This window comes from Pleurodeles waltl, chromosome 8, assembly GCF_031143425.1.
Source record: "Pleurodeles waltl isolate 20211129_DDA chromosome 8, aPleWal1.hap1.20221129, whole genome shotgun sequence".
In the NCBI taxonomy this organism is placed as follows: domain Eukaryota; kingdom Metazoa; phylum Chordata; class Amphibia; order Caudata; family Salamandridae; genus Pleurodeles; species Pleurodeles waltl.
Genome location: NC_090447.1, coordinates 317,927,027 through 317,948,963, shown reverse-complemented (window position 1 = coordinate 317,948,963; position 21,937 = coordinate 317,927,027).

Here is a 21,937-nt window from a genome sequence, read left to right as displayed (position 1 = left end):
CTGAAGTGGGTATGTGTTTTGATCTGGTTTATCCAATGTGAGAAGTGTGTCCCTCCCCAATGGTGGCACATAACCCCACATAGCTGTATGCCATTGCCCTTCAGGAACCTCATGAGCCCTTAGTGCAACTTCATAAGCAGCTAACCATTTAACTACGTCATCTCCCACCACAAAACTGGGCACCACATTTTTGGGTATACAAACCTTCTTTTCTCCAGCAGGTCCTGTCTGTATGCTGCCACCATTACTGCTGGATTCAGACTGTCTCACCTTGATCTCCAGCTCCTTGAGACTCAGTTCATGAGCCACCAATAGTTTATTTTCAGCCAAAGCTCTCTCAGCTGCAGCTTCAGCTCTTTCAGCTTCCATCTGTTTGACTGCTCTTTCAGCCTCCATCTGTTTGGCTGCTCTTTCAGCTTCAGCTCGCTTAGCTTCTCTCTCTGCCCTCCTTCCCCCCTGTTGAGCCTCAATTTTCAGTTTTGCCATTTGTAATTGGAACTCCCTTTCTTCTCTCCTTTACTCTGCGGTCAGGCTTTGCTCAGAGACACTGCTCCCTGGTCTGGAAGGGGGCACAATTGCAGTGGTAACATTACCCACTGATGGCAGTAAATCCTCTGAGGGGCTATTTTCTGGCTCCTCTTCCTCATCATCCTCCTCTGAATGGGCTTCTGCCCAGGCCCTCAGCGCCACTTGAAAGTCCTCCTTTTTGGAGGCCCCTTGGGTGGGTACTCTCATAACCCTGAAGAACCCTTTTAGCTGTTTGACAGTATATGTCTCCAACAAGGCTAGGTCCAAATCTCCTGCTTGTGACCCAGCCAGAGACATGTTGAGTGAGGATTTAGTTTTTGAAAATTGTCAGCAAAAAGAGATAAAAATCAAGTTGACATTCAACTGTGGGTAGGTAGTGAAATACTTAGCTACTGTAAGTCACTGCACAAATACAAGTCCTATCCTCACCGCTGATCACCAATGTTAGAAATTGGTTTTTTGGTTGGCAGTCAGGTTACCCCCTGTCCAAGCAAGAACCCTCACTCTAGTCAGGGTAAGTCACACACAATCCAAATTATCCTGTGCCCACCCTCTGGTAGCTTGGCACTGAGCAGTCAGGCTTAACTTAGAAGGCAATGTGTAAAGTATTTGTGCAATAAATCATACAATAACACAACATAGCACCACAAAAATACACCACACAGTGTTTAGAAAAATATATAATATTTATCTGGGTATTTGTAGGTCAAAACGATAAAAGATGCAATATGAAATTGTAGAGATATCGCTGAAAAGTGATATAAAGGGGGTCATTCCGACCCCGCACGCCAACAGGCTGGCGGTGCCCCGCAGGGCATTCTGACCGCGGCGGTTTGGCCGCGGTCAGAAGAGGAAAACCGGCGGTCTCCCGCCGGTTTTCCGCTGCCCTGGGAATCCCCCAAGGCGGCGCAGCTTGCTGCGCTGCCACAGGGGATTCCGACCCCCTCACCGCCATCCTGTTCCTGGCGGCTCCGGCCGCCAGGAACAGGATGGCGGTGAGGGGTGTCGTGGGGCCCCTGGGGGCCCCTGCAGTCCCCATGCCAATGGCATGGGCACTGCAGGGGCCCCCGTAAGAGGGCCCCACTTTGTATTTCAGTGTCTGCTTTGCAGACACTGAAATAAGCGACGGGTGCCACTGCACCCGTCGCACAAACCCACTCCGCCGGCTCCATTCGGAGCCGGCTTCCTCGTGGGGAGGGGTTTCCCGCTGGGCTGGCGGGCGGCCTTCTGGCGGTCGCCCGCCAGCCCAGCGGGAAAGCCAGAATGGCCTCCGCGGTCTTTCGACCGCGGAGCGGCCATATGGCGGCTCCCTCCAGGCGGGCGGCAACCCCCAAAGTGTCTTAAGTCTTTAAAAAGCAAACAAAGGTGGTCATTACAACCCTGGCGGACGGTGTTAAAGCTGCGGAAATACCACAAACAGGCCGGCGGACAAAAAAAGGGAATTACGGCCCTGGCGGAAATCGCCAACAAAGACATCCACTTTAACACATCGCCCGCCACGGCGGTACAGACAAACAGCGCGGCGGTCACCGCCAACAGACAGGCGGGAGACAATGTACCGCCCACACTATTATGACAGGCCAATCCGCCACCTTTTCCGGGGCGGATTCTCCGTGAATAAAAACACGGCAGAAACAGCTTTTGCTATGGGAAAACGCTCACCTTAACACACTCCACGAGGAACGACGACTCCATGGAGCCGGAACTCCAAATCCTACCTGCCTTTGTCTTTCTGCTCCTCTACGACCAACAGCGACGTAGGCACAGAAGATACCGGTGAGTACTGCATCTACGACACGGGGGAGGGGGGAGACACCCACCAAACACCCCCACCCCCACCCTCGCATATCACAACATACACACCAATGCAGTCAAAAATATCACATGAACAACCCACAATCCCCCCGGAAGAATGCAAAGACAAAGCGAATTTCGGTCAAACATTGTAATGTGCCAATATACATGTCATACAAAAAAATACTGATATATATCTCGAAATCTGTCATAATTATATATACAATACAAGAAGTAGTGCAGATATGTACACAACAATGTCCGTGCACCAACAGTCCAAAAATGCATGGGCGAGGCCCACAATAGATACCTGACCAAAATTGGAGAGAACACTGCCGGGGCATCAGATAGAACCACTACAAGCACCTCAGGGGGAAGGAAAGGGGGGCACCTCAGCCACATGAATGCGAAGCCAGATCCACAATGGGCTCCATGCCCATTGATGTATCCTGGGGAGTGCAAAGCCACAGTCTCTCAAGTCTCACAAGTGGGTGGCTTGCCCACTGTGCCATCCTGGGGAGTGCAAAGCCACAGTCTCTCAAGTCTCACAAGTGGGTGGCTTGCCCACTGTGCCATCCTGGGGAGTGCAAAGCCACAGTCTCACAAGTCTCTACAGTGGGTGGGTTGCCCACTGTTACATCCTGGGGAGTGCAAAGCCACAGTCTCACAAGTCTTTACAGTGGGTGGCTTGCCCACTGTTACATCCTGGGGAGTGCAAAGCCACAGTCTCACAAGTCTCTACAGTGGGTGGGTTGCCCACTGTTACATCCTGGGGAGTGCAAAGCCACAGTCTCACAAGTCTTTACAGTGGGTGGTTTGCCCACTGTTACATCCTGGGGAGTGCAAAGCCAGTCTCACAAGTCTCTACAGTGGGTGGGTTGCCCACTGTTACATCCTGGGGAGTGCAAAGCCACAGTCTCACAAGTCTCTACAGTGGGTGGGTTGCCCACTGTTACATCCTGGGGAGTGCAAAGCCACATTTTCGCTAGTATCTGCAGTTCTCTACTGGTACTGGGTGGGACTGGTGCCCAGACAGGATGAGTCTCCCCGTGAAAATTCATGTCCTGTCACTGTCCCAGCTGCACATGGGATACGAATGCCTGATGTGGCGGCCTATTCATACCCATACGGTGTTTGCCTTGTTCAGCGGTCTTCACCATGGCAGTATTTGCCCTGTTCAGCGGTCTTCACCATGGCGGTCTTTGCCCTGTTCAGCAGTGCTTAGCCATGGCAGTCTTTGCCCTGTTCAGCGGTCTTCACCATGGCGGTCTTTGCCCTGTTCAGCGGTGCTTAGCCATGGCAGTCTTTGCCCTGTTCAGCGGTGCTTAGCCATGGCAGTCTTTGCCCTGTTCAGCGGTCTTCACCATGGCGGTCTTTGTCATGTTCAGCGGTGCTTAGCCATGGCAGTCTTTGCCCTGTTCAGCGGTCTTCACCATGGCGGTCTTTGCCCTGTTCAGGGGTGCTTAGCCATGACAGTCTTTGCCCTGTTCAGCGGTGCTTAGCCAAGGCGGTCTTTGCCCTGTTCAGCGGTCTTCACCATGGCGGTCTTTGCCCTGTTCAGCGGTCTTCACCATGGCGGTCTTTGCCCTGTTCAGCGGTGCTTAGCCATGGCAGTCTTTGCCCTGTTCAGCGGTCTTCACCATGGCGGTCTATGGACTGTTCAGCGGTGCTCTGACATGGCGGTTCGGATACTGACATTGGTGTGTGGCAAGACGATCTCCACACTGTACATTGGTGTGTGGCATGACGTTCCATCATTGCCCAGCGGGGCTGTGGGATCCTGGTCCCTCCTGGGCTGTGACTCCGGCAGTAGTCAACTGACCAGTAACGAGACTTGGGCCCTCCTGGGCTGTAACTGGGCTGTGACTCTGGCGGTGGTCTCCTGACCAGTAACGAGACTTGGGCCCCCCTGGGCTGTGACTCTGGCGGTGGTCTCCTGACCAGTAACGATACTTGGGCCCTCCTGGGCTGTGACTCCGGCGGTGGTCTCCTGACCAGTAACGATACTTGGGCCCTCCTGGGCTGTGACTCCGGCGGTGGTCTCCTGACCAGTAACGAGACTTGGGCCCTCCTGGGCTGTGACTCCGGCGGTGGTCTCCTGACCAGTAACAAGACTTGGGCCCTCCTGGGCTGTGACTCCGGCGGTGGTCTCCTGACCAGTAACGATACTTGAGCCCTCCTGGGCTGTGACTCTGGCGGTGGTCTCCTGACCAGTAACGAGACTTGGGCCCTCCTGGGCACTGACTCCGGTGGTGGTCTCCTGACCAGTAACAACGGTGCTGGCGGTTGTGTCTTGACCCCCGGAAATGATGGCGCACTTCTCCGAACAGGCTGGGCAGACTTCCTTGCGACCTTCCCCACCTTCTTTGGAGTTGCAGCTGACTCACCAATCGCCTTCGTTCCCATTTCAGTTGTTGTCCCACCAGGAGTCTTGACACGGTCCCGTCGTCCACTCTCCAATTTCAGAGCCTTTACAGGGGGTGGGCTGCCAGTGCCTTGGCTCCGGGTCCTACTGCCTGCCCTGGTGGACGGTGCACTCCAAAAACCTGGAACACGCACCACTGGCACTGGAGGCTTTTTGGCTGAGGCGCTACGATGGGACTGATGAACTGGAGGGGGTGGGGGTGGGGGCAAACAGGTCAATTTGACAGAGGGACAGTTTCTGACGGACACTGGGATGGGTAGCTGGAGGGGGTCTGGGAGTGGAGGTAGAGGAGGTGGTTGTATGAGGTGTCACTTTAGGTGTTTTGGGTGCAGGTGCAGGTACTGGAGGCTGTCGTGAGGTGGATGGATGTTGGGTGAGTGATTGCTGGCGTTTGGGTACTTTGGGAGGGGGCGTCACAGACACACTGGGAGAGGACACAGGGGACGTGTAAATGGCAGTGGAGGTGGTGAGTGCAGGTGAGCGGCTTGTGGTGCTGGGTGTCCTGGTGCGAGTCCTAGTGCCTGTAGATGTGGTGCATGCAGGTGTGTGTGTAGATGACACTGGGAGGGAGGAGGGAGAAGAGGAGGAGGGGGACACAGTGGAGACAGTGGATGTTGCTGTGTCTGTATGGGTGTGATGCTTGTGTGAGTGCCTGTGGTGTGTGTGGTGCCTATGTTTGCTTGAGCTACTTTTGGGTGTTTACTTGTGTGCAGGCTGGTCTGTAGGTGTGCTTGGGATGGGCTGGGGTACAGGGGATTGGGTCTGGGTGGAGGAAGTTGGAGGGGGGAGGCTGGACACAAGGACAATGGCTGCCATCAGTGCTGAGGCCAGAGATTGCAGGGTTCGCTGAAGGACAGCCTGACCAGAATGAATGCCTTCCAGGAATGCATTACAGTGTTGCAACTCTCGTTCTACACCCTGGATGGCATTCACAATGGTAGACTGCCCAACAGTGAGTGACCTGAGGAGGTCAATGGCCTCCTCACTGAGGGCAGCAGGGGTGACTGGGGCAGGGCCTGAGGTGCCTGGGGCGAAGGTGATGCCCACCCTCCTGGGTGAGCGGGCACGGGGCGAACGCTGAAGGGCTGCTGGGAGGGCGGTGCTGGTAGGGGTGGTGGCGGCTGTACCTGTAGAAGTGGGGCGCACAGATGGTGCTGCCACCACAGGGGAGCTCACATCGGCGGACGAGTCCGTGTCGCTGGTTGGTGATCCTGTGGCCGACATGAAGCTCCCCTCGCCCTCCGTGTGGCTGGTGCATTCAGAGTCTGGGGTGTGGCCCTCCATGGCCAAGTGGGATGCAGCTCCCTCGTGCTCCGGTGCCACTGTACCTCTGCCTGATGATGCTGATGTACAAAAGGACAGGGAGAGCAGGAAAAGGGGGGGAGACAGAACAAAGAGAGTTTTAGTACATGGCATACTGCTACCGTTGGCGGACAAGACAGACGCAGCAGCCCCATGCATTACGCCGTGCTCCTGCCCTCTGCACATGCAATTTCTGGGATATGGCCTACATTGCAATTGTCGAAATCTGCGCACATGCATGGCAAAGGGGCAACTATACATCAACTTGCCTCTGTTCTGAGCTGGGGTAGAGTCCCACATGGCCTACATTACGGAGGGGCCTTGCCTACCTAAGTCGCCCTGGCCTAGGGACACCCACAGCCCACCTCCCCCACCCAGAAACCTCCAATGCACGCAAAGTCCACAGAATAAGGTTGTACTCACCCCCTTGTGTCTGCTGTGATGTCCTTAAGCACCCATCCAACTCCGGGTAGGCCACCGCCAGGATCTGGAACATCAGGGGGGTCATGGTGCGACGGGCACCCCTTCCACGTTGGGAGGCCATCCCCAGCTGAGCCTCCGCCGTCTTCTTGCTGCAGTGGCGAATGTCCTCCCATCTCTCACGGCAGTGGGTGCCCCGTCTCTGGTGGGCCCCCAGAGTCCGGACTTCCTTGGCGATGGCACGCCAAATGTCCCTCTTCTGGTGGGTGCTGACCTACATGACATGCACAAGGAAAGAGGAACAGTCATTACCTACTGCACCGTCAATGTGAGTGGCCCCCTCCCAACTCTGTCCATGTGGCCCATTCATCCCCATGCATTTCTGTTGTAAGAACTCTGCCCCCTTCCCTCTCCCACCCAGCCCTGTCCACCCATGCCTAGCCCATCCAATGTACTCCCTGTGTACTAACCTGTTGGTCTGGAGGACCGTAGAGTAGCATGTACTGGGGGAGGACCCCATCCACAAGTTTCTCCAACTCCTGTGCAGTGAAGGCAGGGGCCCTTTCCCCAGACGCAGCCGCCATCGTCGCTTCCAGACCGAGGTCACAGCAGCACTAGCAGTGTAGGTCCTCTCCTGTCGAAGGTCAGTTATCTAATGATTGAAGAGATAGAAAATGGTGGTGACGTCCGCGGCGGTGACGTCCGCGGCGGGGCGCATCATCACTGCCAGCGCACCTGCTCATTGGCTCCTGGGACCCATAGGGTCCAATGTTAACCAATGCAGCATTGCGCCGCGCTCTACGACCACCTACCGCGATGGTGTCCAACGCCAGCGCAATTACCCCACAATTCCATTGTCCCAGTTTAGAGGTCAGGCAGCCGCCATTTCAGGGGCCCACATGGCTTCATTTACTACTGCGTCGCACATACCGAGGCCTACACTCAAAACATTTCCCGGATGGGTTACTTGTCTGTTGAAGTCTTGTGTGTGACTGTGGGTACATACCTGGAGGAATGGTGACAGTTTCTTCGCTGTTGTCCTTCTTAGGCACCGTCAGTTGGGACATATTGGAAGATGGCGGAATCCGCCGGTGTACCGACCGCTGGTGGACCTGTTGACAATGGAAGAGAGACATTTGATCGTGACCTACCGGTTCGACCGTGCCACAATCCAGGAACTATGTACACAGTTGGAGCCAGACCTGATGTCACCAATCCGCCATCCGACTGGAATCCCCCTGACGTTCAGGTGCTGTCAGTGCTCCATTTCCTTGCAAGTGGGTCATTTCAGACTATTGTGGTCATGGCATCAGGGATGTCCCAGCCTATGTTTTCCAACGTGTTGTCCAGAGTGTTGTCTGCCCTGCTGAAACACGTAAGGAGATACATCATTTTCCCAGAGGTGGAGGATTTGCCTACAGTGAAAGGTGACTTCTATGCCCTTGGACATATACCGAACGTCATAGGTGCCATTGATGGGACCCATGTAGCTCTGGTCCCCCCCGCAGGAGTGAACAGGTGTACAGGAACAGGAAGAGTTATCATTCGATGAATGTCCAGATGGTCTGTTTGGCAGACCAGTACATCTCACAGGTAAATGCTATGTTCCCTGGCTCAGTGCATGACTCCTACATCCTGCGGAATAGCAGCATCCCTGATATGATGGGTCAACTCCAGAGGCACCGTGTATGGCTATTGGGGGACTCTGGTTACCCCAATCTGTCCTGGCTATTGACCCCAGTGAGGAATCCCAGGACCAGGGCAGAGGAACGGTACAATGAGGCCCATGGGCGGACTAGGAGGGTGATCGAACGCACCTTCGGCCTCTTTAAGGCCAGGTTCCGGTGCCTCCATATGACAGGTGGATCCCTATTCTACTCACCGAAGAAGGTGTGCGACATCATCATCGCCTGCTCCATGCTCCATTATTTGGCATTGCGACACCAGGTGCCTTTTCTGCAGGAGGATGATCCAGATGACGGTGTTGTAGCAGCGGTGGAGCCTGTGGAGCCTGTGGACAGTGATGAGGATGAAGCTGATGAAGAAGAAAACGACAACAGGGAGTCAGTCATACGCAATATTTCCAGTGAGACACAGGTGAGTACATTTTCAGGTTTAACATAACATTAACTTTCACACGTCTACCTCTATCCTGTACCTACATTTCACTCACTATTTGTTAACGGAGTTGTCCCCTTCCATTTCAGTTTCACAAATGTGGTAACCTACGTGTCAACAGCTTGCACCCTTGAAAGGCTTGTGATGTGTGACATTGGTATGTTGGCCTTCCAATGGGTAACCATTTTTGACACTGTAATTGACAATACAAAGTTCAAAATCATTGACTGACTCCAGTTTTATTAGTGTTTCAAGGGTGTTTATTTAAGTGCATAACAATGAAGGGGGGTTGTGAAATGGGGATGGGTTATGGTGGAAGAATGTCCATGGCAGAGTCCAGTCAATTAGTCTCCCAGGTACATTGCACATCTGGCCATTGGAAGTGGAGCTGGGGCAGTTCCGATTTGGACAGGGTAACAAAGTGGTACAGTGGGGGGACAATCAGGGTGGTCTTATTTCCTGGCAGGGGTCTTGCCATCTTGCTCTGTCCTGCTCCTGGATCTCAGGGACCGCTTTCGGGGTGGTTGTCCGTCTGCAGGGGGTGGGGTGCTGGTGTGTTGGTCCTGTGGCGGGGCGTCCTGTCCACTAGCGCCGGCGGAGGTGGTGGACATTTCATCGTCCTGGCTAGTGTCAGGGGCCCCTTGGAGTGCCACGGTGTCCCTCAAGGTCTTTTGAATGTCCGTCAGCACCCCTACAATGGTGCCCAGGGCGGAGCCGATGGTCCTGAGCTCCTCCCTGAACCCCAAATACTGCTCCTCCTGCAGACGCAGGGTCTCCTGCAACTTGTCCAGGACGTTGCCATTGTCTCCTGGGAGTGGTGGTATGCTCCCATGATGGAGGAGAGGGCCTCGTTGAGAGTAGGTTCCCTTGGCCTGTCCTCCCTCTGTCGCACAGCAGCCCTCCCAGTTCCCCTGTGTTCCTGTGCCTCCGTCCCCTAGACCGTGTGCCCACTACCACTGCCCCCAGGTCCCTGTTGTTGTTGGGGTGTTGGGTTAGCCTGTGTGCCCTGTAGTGGTGGACACACCGCTGATTGACCTGTCCTGGGTAGGGAGGTATGGGCCCACTGGGTGGGTGCTGTGCTGGTGTTACCAGAGGGAGGAAGTTCGGTGTTGGGCTGTGGCTGGGCAAGGGGAACCGACTGTCCTGAGGCCCACGATGGTCCGGGCTGGTCATCAAGATCCAGTAGGACAGAGCTGCTGTTGTCACTGTGGGCCTCTTCTGGGGGTGGAGTGGTGTTGTCTGGACCCTCTGGTGTGGTGACGTTCCTTCGGGTTCCTGCGGGGGTATAAGTACATGATTATTGCATGTGTGTGTTTCATGGTGTGCAATGGTTGGGTGTGCGTGTACACCAGTGCAGGCATTCCTGTGTGGGGGCTTGTGTGCTGATGGTTGGGGGGTGTTCTGGGTATTTGCAGTGGACATGCTTTAGTGATGGGTATCCATGCTTAGTTGTGTCATGCAGGTCTTGGGGTTGGGATGGGTGGTTGGTGTTATGGTTACATTAGTGAGGAGTTAGGGTGATAGGGGAGGGTGTGAGGGTGGGGGGGTGTGATAGCATGCAGGTAAGGTGGGGGATTTGATAGTTAAGATTTGACTTACCAGTGTCCGTTCCTCCAACGACTCCTGCGAGGCCCTCAGGATGCAAGATGGACAAGACTTGCTCCTCCCACGTTGTTAGTTGTGGGGGAGGAGGTGGGGGTCCGCCGCCAGTCCGCTGAACGGTGATGTGGTGCCTGGATACGGTGGAACGCACCTTCCCCCGTAGGTCGTTCCACCTCTTCCTGATGTCCTCCCTATTTCTTGGATGCTGTCCCACAGCGTTGACCCTGTCGACTATTCTTTGCCATGGCTCCATCTTCCTGGCTATGGATGTGTGCTGTACCTGTGAGCCAAATAGCTCCACCATGACCCTGAGCTCCTCTTCGGAAAAGCGGGGGTGTCTTTGGCGTGCCATGGGGTGGTGTGTGTGTGATGTGTGAGGTGGTGTATGTGGTGATGAGTGTGGTGAGTGTAGTGGTATGTGGTGTTTTGCGTGGATGTTGTGTGGGTGATGGTGTAGTGTGCCTCTGTATGATGGGGTTCTCTATTCTGTGCTGTCTCTCTCTGGCCTTCTCTTTAATTTTGGGTCGTAGGGGTTTGTGTGTGATGTGGGTGTGTGTTTTATATTGTGTTGGGTGTGTGGGAGTGTTGTTTGTATGTGTATCAGGTGAATGTATTTTGAATTGTCCAATGTGGTGGTGTTTTGGAGCTGTGTGTGTATTTTGAGCGCAGCGGTGTGTACTGCCAATGGAATACCACGGTTGAAAGACCGCCGCGTGGATTCGTGGGTCGTAATAGCATGGGCGTGTTTCTGTTGGCGTGGAGGTGGAGGATTTGTTTCCGCATGTTTATCGCTGACCTTCGGTGTGGCGGGATTGTGAGGGTGTCTGAATTTCGGCGGATTCCGTGATGTGTGTCATAATAGCTGTGGCGGGCTCCCGCCGCTGCGGCTGTGTGTTGGCGGTCTTCTGCACGGCGGTAAGCGCCTTATACCGCCAATGTTGTAAGTCTCTTTCAAGCACAAAGTACCTGGTTTGGAGTGGAAAATCTCCGCAGAGGGCCGCACAGGAGGAGATGCGTGGAAAAATGGTGTGTGCGTCAGTTTCGCCCCTTCACACGGACTTGCATCATTATTCTTCACTCGGGGAAGACGTGTGTCGTTTTCTGGCACGCGGACCGTCTCCTTCTGTGGGTCGCAGGATTACCAGATGTCCCACGGTCTGTGCGTGGAATCCTAGGCTTGTTATCCGGCTGTGCGTTGTTCCGGTGGGCTGTGCGTGGAATTTTCTTTCTCACAGCAGGCGTTGTGCCAATTTCCTCTCTGGAAGTTGGGCAGCGTTATCCAGGTGGCCGTGCTTCGAAGTTCCGATCGCACCGCAGGCGTCGTGTCGAACGGCGTCTTTCCAGATCGGCGTGCGGTGAATTTTTCACCACGGAGCAAGCTGTGCGGCAAATTTTTCGGCGCACAAGGAGTCCAGTTGAAAAAGAGAAGTCTTTTTGGTCCTGAGACTTCAGGGAACAGGGGGCAAGCTCTATCCAAGCCCTTGGTGAGCACTTTTACAGCAAGACAAGAGTTCAGCAAGGCAGCAGGCCAACAGCAAGGCAGCAGTCCTTTGTAGAAAGCAGTCAGGTGAGTCCTTTGAGCAGCCAGGCAGTTCTTCTTGGCAGGATGCAGGTTATGGTTCAGGTTTCTTCTCAAGCAAGTGTCTGATGTGGTAGGGCAGAGGCCCTGTTTTATACCCAAATGTGCCTTTGAAGTGGGGGAACTTCAAAGAGTGGCTTAGAAGTGCACCAGGTCACCTTTCAGCTCAATCCTGTCTGCCAGGGTCCCAGTCGGGGGTGTGGTAGTCCTTTGTGTCATAGCAGGCCCTCCACCCTCCCAGCCCAGGAAGACCCATTCAAAATGCAGATGTATGCAAGTAAGGCTGAGTACCCTGTGTTTGGGGTGTGTCTGGGTGAATGCACAAGGAGCTGTCAACTAAACCCAGCCAGACGTGGATTGAAAGGCACAGAAAGATTTAAGTCCAAAGAAATGCTCACTTTCTAAAAGTGGCATTTCTAGAATAGTAATATTAAAACCAACTTCACCAGTCAGCAGGATTTTGTATTACCATTCTGACCTTCCTGCTCCTTTCTGATCAGCAGCTACCACTTCAATAATGTATGAGGGCAGTCCCAATGTTAGCCTATGAAGGGAGCAGGCCTCACAGTAGTGTAAAACGAATTTAGGAGTTTTACACTACCAGGACATGTAAACTACACAGGTACATGTCCTGCCTTTTACCCACACAGCACCCTGCTCTAGGGGTTACCTAGGCACTCATTAGAGGTGACTTATGTGTAGAAAAAGGGGTGTTTTAGGCTTTGCAAGTACTTTTAAATGCCAAGTCGAATTGGCAGTGAAACTGCACACACAGGCCTTGCAATGGCAGGCCTGGGACAAGGTAAAGAGGCTACTTGAGTGGGTGGCACAACCAGTGCTGCAGGTCCACTAGTAGCATTTAATCTACAGGGCCAAGGCACATACAGTGCACATTACTAGGGACTTATAAGTAGATTAAATAGTCCAATTGGGTATGAGCCAAAGTTACCATGTTTAAAGGGAGAGAGCATATGCACTTTAGCACTGGTTAGCAGTGGTAAAGTGCGCAGTCTAAAAGCCAGCAAAAACAGAATCCAAAAAGCAGAGGGAGGCAGGCAAAAAGTTAGGGATGACCACCCTAAGGCATGTCAGGTCTAACATTGTCTATGACACTATTTTATGGACTCTAATAAGCTCCTCACCACTTAACACAAAATCTTCTAGTCTCCTAGTTTACACTGTAGCTGTTCCACAATTAACCTCACATCCTGTCACACCTCTGACCTCCAGTCATTGTCCCTGTAGTCTTTAGGGAATCCTGGTGGATAGACTTGGTCAGTCACAACTCAAAGAGGAGGCTCCCCTTGCATAAATGGCCAATCCTAGGTAGGTGTATGTATAGTTTTGTGTCAACACTCACTATATAAGGCATCAGTCACATTAACATGACAGAGTTGTGTAAGGCTGTTGATGTCACATTCTGTAAGGATGTCTAGCCTGGTTGTGGGTTCATGTATGAGCTCCAGTGTCCTGTGATTTGTTTCAGACCCAAGAGTGGATCCTTTGACCAGGTTTGCCAAGACAACTGTGGTGATATGATCATTCTCACCAGTTCTAAATTTAACCTATTAAGCACCACATCACCTACCGCATCTACAAACTGTGATGCACTCTACATTTGTTACATTCTTATGCAACAATACAAGAATTTAATTGTTCACTTTAACAATTCTAGATGACTCTTGCAATTGTGGGACATATGAAATCCACTTACTTGGAGTGAATATTGTTGGGTCAAGGAAAGCTGTTTGTTCGGTACTCTCTGTAATCCATTCACGCCGATGGGCCGGCGGTGAAGACCGCCACCCTATGAGTGTGGCAGTTTGCCCTCAGCCAAACCGCCACATCCTAGCTGGTACCTCCAGGGCGGTTGGACAGCTGGGTCAGAGATCAGCATCTCCGGCCATGCGGTCCACTGAAGACCGTCAGAGGTATCACAAGCATCCTTTCCGCCATGGTTTCCGCAGAGGTAGCACTGCCATGAAAACCCTGGTAGAAAGGCTACTGGTGACAGGAAATTTCTTTCCTGTCGCCAGCAGACGACTCCCCCAGCCCCCTCCTGCAATTTCAATGTCCCCACCCCCTCTTTCATCACAGCATCCCCCTCCCCCACCCCATCCATAACAGCACCACCCTCCCCACAGACACGCACACGCACTCCCACACCCCCACACACACCCTGCATACACTCATTCACCAACACTAACATATACACATCCACTCACACGCATACACACACTCCTTTGCTCACACACATACATACACTCATTCACTCACAAGCATACATACATGCATTCACACAAACATTCCAATACACACTCAGTTCAACAATCATACACGCATTCAAACACCCATACACATGCATACACACACACGCATTCAAACATGCATTCCAACAACCATACACACACATAGACACACACGCGTACACATTTACATTCACACATGCAGAAAACACTCACTCACACGCACACACAACACCCTCCACCTTCCCACCCCCTCCCTTGACGGACGATAGACTTACCTTGTCCAGTGAGGAGGTCGTCCACCAGGGAACAGGAACAGGCGCTTCCACCGCTGGCAGTGGCCCGCCATCAGGACACCGGCATACCATATTACAGGTTGTAATATGGCTGGCAGAGTCCTTTTGGCGGGGCCAGCAGTGGAACTACCTCTGCACCTCCGACCTCCAGCATGACTACTGGAGGGTTTCCACCCAAATAAATCCTTTAGTACTCGTAATATGGTGGTCGGAAAACCGCCAGCACTGGCAGTCTTCTGGCACCGGTGGCTTCAGCAGTCTTAGGAAAAGCCCGCCGAAGTCATAATGAGGGCCATAATGAAGGTAATTTAATATAGGGAAATATAGATTTACTATACATAAATCCACATCTATATACCTTGACAATATATATGTCATCAAGGTACATAAATGACATGAATGCTTAAGTAGAAGATAAGTACTTATTTCTTTGTACACAAACATGCTTCTTTTAAGAAGGGGATGTGGAGAATTCACAATATTACATCATTATACACATTATATACCTATAAAGTTGTGGCTTATGTTGCTGTGCTATTGGTTTGTGCATCTCTGAAGGATTGCTGTGCTATTGGTTTGTGAAACCTCTCTGAAGGATTTGGTATTATCAATTCCTGTTAAGGAACACATTAGTTTTTTGGGTTGCCCAAATCATTTGGTTGCTATCTTATGTACATTGCACATCAATACCTGTCCTAACTCCCCAAATGTGGCACTAGCTCACACAGTGCTACAGTCCTTTTAACAACTAGAGTGTGTCAAGCCTGTGCGCCTTTTCCAACTCTTTTAAATATTTTTTTAAGTGACCATGATTCTAGATTTAAGGAATAGTGCACAATTTTCCATCCTTTCTGGGCTTCACCAAAGACTGGGCACTTTATTGTGCAGATGGCATAATGTGGTGCACCTACCTACTGTGGCTCTTCAGTGATTGCTGGAAGTTTTACATTCCTAGGTCAAAGCCAATTTGTTGATTACCAGTAGGCAAAAACACTGGTAAACTGTAAAAATTTAAAACGTAAAATTTTAAAAGCATTTCCATCATGCCATGATTAGATGTTTAGTAAATCAAAACAATTTTTTATTCTGATTAATTTTACTTTAGAACAACGGGCGCCACAATTATTATTTTGTAAATCAAAACAAGAATACAACATTACACGCATATCAGTATTTGTAAACGTTCATTCCTTTCATAGTCCTAAAATACCACAGGTTAAATACAAAATGGAATGTTAGGACAACATGATCAAAATTAATGTGCTCTTTTAGTTAGTATAGAAATAATACCCTTATTCCTGGTATGCTGCTCAAACTCTTCTAGCTCGCGATGGAGGGCCAGACAGGCTGCTCTCAGGAGCCTCCATCACATTGGTGTTACATGTGGGTACCATGAATATGGCTTGAACTACACACCGAGAATTGGCTGGGTCTTACTTCTAGCCCAGCAGCGAAGGTCCTCCCAGTGCGTGAAGCATTTTTTCTCTTGCTGGGTGTGGTCACCCACTGCACTGCAACGTGTTCCAATGGCCCTACAAATTTTGGCCTGTGCTGCATGCTCTGCTGAGTATATGGGCACAGTAAAGCTGAGGGTACCTTTGGAGAATCGGCTTACAGATTATCTCTCATTCTTCATAAGTCAAGGGGGCCATCTCATCTTGCCCCTCAGTCATGTTGGGGGGATGGATACAGAAAGGATCAGCAGGATGGTAGAGTATGCTCCTGTGCGGAAATTATAGCTCAGAATGAAGTCAGAGCTTCTACACTACATATGGAAACATCCTCACTGGACATGATGCAGAGGCTGTGCATGTGGTACAGAGAACCATGCACATATAGAAACCATAAAAATGTTGGGGATTAAAAAAATTGGTAGAAGAAGTGGTTGCACATGTAATTTGTGTGAGAAAATAAAAGTCTGTAGAATGTATGTTCCAAACAATTTAGGCGGTGATTCTAACCGCGGCGGGCGGCAGTCGCCGCCCGCCATGCGGTTACCGCCAAATGACCGCACCGCGGTCACAAGACCGCGGCGGCCATTCTGGCTTTCCCGCTGTGCTGGTGGGCGACCGCCAAAAGGCCGCCCGCCAGCACAGCGGGAAAGACCCAGCAACGATGAAGCCGGCTCCGAATGGAGCCGGCGGAGTTGCTGGAGTGCGACGGGTGCAGTAGCACCCGTCGCGAATTTCAGTGTCTGCTAGGCAGACACTGAAATTCTTTTCGGGGCCCTCTTACGGGGGCCCCTGCAGTGCCCATGCCATTGGCATGGGCACTGCAGGGGCCCCCAGGGGCCCCGCGGCACCCCCTACCGCCATCCTGTTCCTGGCGGGAGACCTGCCAGGAACAGGATGGCGGTAGGGGGTGTCAGAATCCGCTCCGCCGCCATGGAGGATTCTCACGGGCAGCGGAAAGTCGGCGGTACACCGCCGACTTTCCGTTTCTGGCCGCGGCTGAACCGCCGCGGTCAGAATGCCCAGCGGTGCACCGCCAGCCTGTTGGCGGTGCTACCGCGGTCATTCGCCCTGGCGGTTTTTACCGCCAGGGTTAGAATGACCCCCTTATTGTTGTAAATGTTTGAATGTTATTGAAACTGTAGTAATATTATTATTAACTTGAACACAGTATGTTTGTTGATGATATAATGTGAATTAGACACTATTATTTCGGGAGGGTATATATAGACCAATGGTTCCTAACTTGTGGCCCCTGGGCCTCTGGGGGTCAGATAAACCTACTCAGGGGGACTGCAACTCCTTAAAAAAGTAACTAATGTTAGCAGATTAATAAAATGAATGTAAATAAAGGAGCAAGATTTAAAATGGAAAATTTTAAAACATTCTGTAAATGTGAAGGAATTTGAAATTGGAAGCTAAAAATTCAGTTGGTGACCTCAGACTGATTTGTGGGAGCAGTGCAAGTGCATCAAACAGAGTATATTATGAACAATGGGCAGCCTCAACAGAAGATAGAAAGGGTCCAATCGTCCCATTAAAATTAACATTTTGATTTTTTCTCATATTTGGCTGTGAATTAATTACATTTTCTAATATTTATTTGATGATTGCTTGTTTCTGTGTTTTTACTTGTTGTATTGCAATTCAGATAATTGAAATTGCTTTGGCTGGGGTCCCCAGATTCCAATAAAGACTCAGTGGGAGTCCCTGGATTCCAATAATGATTCACTGGGGGTCCTCAGATTCCAATAATGATTCATTGGGGGGTCCCCCAGATTCCAGTAATAATTAAGTGTTGTCCACAGAAGTCACAAGGTTAAGAAACACTGATATAGACAAGTTAGTAGCCCACCACTCATCATTGACAAGAGAAAGTCCAACCACAAAAATGCAGCTCAAGTGAAAAATGAGTTTACTAGGCAAGTCAAGTCAAATTTTATTCGGTTTATAATATCATAAACCATAAAAGCAACAAAGTAATAAACTTACATGACATCAAATAATATAAGAAATTTCATGTCATTTAGAATACAGTAACTGCATCAATCTGTCTACAAGCAGATATAAAAACAAAGTGCATAAATAAGAAGGTATTCATACTGGTATACATAGAGAAATCTAGCAATCTGCCTCTAATAGTACCCAGTCTGATAACATCCAAATATAAAATAGCAGTTGCTTAGGAACTTCAGTTTCCGCATGTCGGAATTTTCCTTGTATGTATGACATTAATGAAAAACTTTACAGTGTTGTGGCATACTTTAAATCTATTAAATACTGAAATGCCATACAGATTTTCCTTTAAAAATAACTGTTTAAAAAATTGCTTCCTCTGTACAATCTAAAATCTACAAAAACTTGATAAGTGCAAAGTTGATTGTGCAGATCTTTTATCACAAAGGCATTAACAAGTCTTGGAACCCTAACTTCCAATCTTTGGAAGTGTAAGAAGATGCTGGATTATGGAAAAATTAAATAGTGTTAAAATATATGTATGATATGAATTGTAGACCAAACTAATATATAATTTCCCCTGGATATTTATATAGTAACATGTAGTTCATCACAGTATATTTAGAGGCTCATTACCACAAGCCGACCTCCAAAATCGTGGAGATGAGGCGCAGCCCTCAGAATGACTGCCTCACCCCCCATTATATTAGGATGTTACCACTGGGCTGACCGGCAGGAACATTGCTTTATGACAATCCCACCAATCAGCCCAGCGGGAACAGTGCATTGAGGCCAGTACCATAGCATAACTGCACCCTCTGAATGCGCACTAGCTGCAAAGCAGACAGTGCGCATTCAGAGGGTGCTGGGTCGGGGGGCCTGCACTGCCCATACTTGATTGTGGTTAGTACAGGAGCCCCCTGTTTGCACCTGCATTGTGTTTCCACCGGCCTTTTCAGGTGGTGCTGAACTCAGCGCCACTGAGGCTGACCATGATTCTGACCACCATCAGCCCAGTGGGATCCATGTTTTTGGTGGGGCCGGCGGTCCCCTGGCGGCCTGACTGCATGGGTCATAATGTGGCGGTCAGACCACCAGAAGTGCGGCGGACCGACTGCCACCATGGTATTGGTGATCCCAGGACCGCCAATGTCGTTATGAGGCACTTCGTTTGGTCAGACAGATTCCTTTTCTGTTTGCATTATCCAAAGATATGATCGTTCATATCCTCTTTGGAGAACCTTACTATATTCTTGGGATATTTCCAGATGTCCCCTTACACTTTATCAAGATCCCATGCTAAGCAATCTTTAAGAATTGTTTTTAGTAAAATGTGTCTCAGTTTTGGATCAGACTGAATGTCATAAAAGAAGTGGTTTGGACTCTAGTATATCAGTTTAAAAGTGATGTCCCAGTGCTCTGTGCATGATGGTTTCTGCAATCAAGTGTGGTATTGTCAGAAGACTTTTCAAAAACGCATTCTCTTGCCTTTGCAGTATTGCATTATCTCCCATGCCCCAAATTCTTGCACCATATGTAGATGTTGCAACTGTGTTAGCATCATAAAGAATCATCATCTCATTTGATCAGCTTGGTACCTAGCTTTGATGCAGATCTAAAAATCCCTTTGTTTCTTCTTGCCATATTGGGGGAACTAATTTCTCTGTGGTAGTTCAACTCCCATCCAAAGAAAACTGCTGACCTAAATAACTCATTTATTGTTGTTTAAGATTTTTTCCCCCTTTATAAAAAAAGGGGCAGGCCTTCCACCTACTTGTACCACAGCACATGGTAAATGTTTTCCCTTTGATTCTTAGGTCTATATTTTCCATATAATCTGTAAAGGCATTAATCAGATTCTGCAGACTTTTTAGGATAAAAACTATTAAAACTGTGTCACCCGCATACAAACGGATCAATATGGACTCCTTACCAACTCTAGGGGTGTCAGCACTGAGTGACTGAAGTTTTTTATCATTACCGTTTCCATACAGGAAGAAAAGAAAAGGTGCCACGACACTTCCTTGGCTGTTTCCTCTACCAATCCTAAATAGTTGTGTTAATTCTCCCCATGGACCAAATCATACTTTCAATGTTAAATTAATGTACAGGTGATCTAGCAACAAAATTAACGGCCTCATTAAGAGGCTGATGGTCCTAGGACCGCCAACCCCTTGGTGGTGGTCTGACCCCCCACCACTGTGGCAGTCGAACTGCCACATTACAAAATAGGTGGGCGAACCCCCCTACAGACCGCGGTCCCTGCAAGGCTGATGACGGTCTTGGTTGTAGTCAGCCACGGCGGCTCTGAATTCAGCACTGCCATGCTGATTGGAACCTTGTTCTCTGAAAGGGGCCACAGGGGGGGTCCCTGCACTGCGCATGAAATGGCATGGGCATTGCAGGGGTCGTCCTGCCCAGCACCTTTGAAATGCAGTGCGCATTTTAAGGGTGCAGATGCGTGTGCATTGCCATCACCTCTATTATAAGCTGGGAACAATGCTGCTACACCTTTCCCACTGGGCTGACAGGCAGGAAACTTGGTTCCCACCTGTCAGGCCAGTGGGAAAGTCATAATAGGCCCACTGAGAAGATATCCATGTCCATGGCTGTCTTCTCACCACAGGGCTGGCAGACCGACGGTCAGCCCGTCAGCCTCGTAATGAGGCCCTAAATCTTTTGGGGTCCCCACAGAGTCCATGCACTTCCATAGTTTGCAATGATCAACCAAGTCAACTGCAGAACTAAGGTCCAGAAGTCACATGTAGATGCTGCCTTCTTTTGCGTTTGTGTATTTCCATAATAACAAATATGGGTTGAGACACCGCTGAACCATTCCCAATACTTTCCTAAATGTATATTGGGTGCTTGTTAGACTATTATTTTCTTCAGCACACTTTTCCAATCTTTCTAAGATGACCCTCGCTAGTAATTTGGCTGAAGAGTCAAGCAAAGAGATGGGGCGTTAACACTTTGGATCATTCTTAGATTCTTTCTTAAAAACTGAGACAATTAATGAGTTTGACCAAGTTGAGGGTATAAATCCGGCCCCAGCAGCATTCAGGACCTTAGTTTGAAGAGGTTCCCATAAGTCTGCAAGATTCTTATAGATGTCCACCGGGACTCCTTTTGAGCCCGGGGCTTTTCCCATTGGACTTCTGTTCATTGCTCTAGATACCTCCTGTTGGGTAAAAACCATGGGGATCAACTGAGGTGCCAAGACAGTCATACTCTCTGTTCCTGATCCTTTTTGTGAAAAAATTTACGCAAGATGCTCCACCCAGCCTTCCACTATTACTGAGGATTTGAGATTAGGCCCAGTATTATTATTCAACAGAGGGACATTTATTGCTTCCCAAACAAAATATTATCCTTGGTCTCTGCTGTCTGAATTAATTTTGCTCAGGGCTCCTTTTGGACCTTTCTTTTTCTGTCATTTAGTGCTGTTTTATACCTTACCCTACTAGCTTGAATTACTGCAGGGTCCCTTGGGTGTGAGTGTAGAGATTTTATAAGATTATTATGGCCACAAGTACAGTTCTGATGAGACAAGTCTTTGCAGGTATTCCCCTTACCCTGGGACTCTCTAGTCAAAAGATGGCTTATAGAGTTAAAGATTGATATATGGGCCTCCATCATCAGCTTATAGTCGTCTCATGTGCCTGGGCAGTTAAAAAGTGTCCAATATTTATAGTTACTAGGCCTGTAGTAAATTTGAAAGTATTCACATCCGTCCATTTCATTTTAATACCATTCTGCCATATTGGGGTAATATTTAATATTACACTTGTCAAGGTTACTGGTTGCAATCTGATTTGTATTATTAAAATCACTGGGTTATGGTCACTTATACAACGTTTCCCCATCTGGTAATAAGTAGGTACAATCCTTTCATTTTCTGTGGCAAGAATACTATCAATTTACTACTACCTTCTCTTCCAATAAAATTTGGAGATTGAAGTTCGAAATTGGAACATCAGCTATTTAACACATTTAGATGATATTTATTTAAACATTAGACAGTTTAAAGCTGTTGCATATGGACAATGTTCAAAGTGACAAATACCGTTGCCCATGGTGTCAGTAAGGCCACACGCCTTTTTGGGAAAAAGGACACTTTGGGGGTTATTCTAACTTTGGAGGAGTGTTAATCCGTCCCAAAAGTGACGGTAAAGTGACTGATATACCACCAGCCGTATTACGAGTTCCATAGGATATAA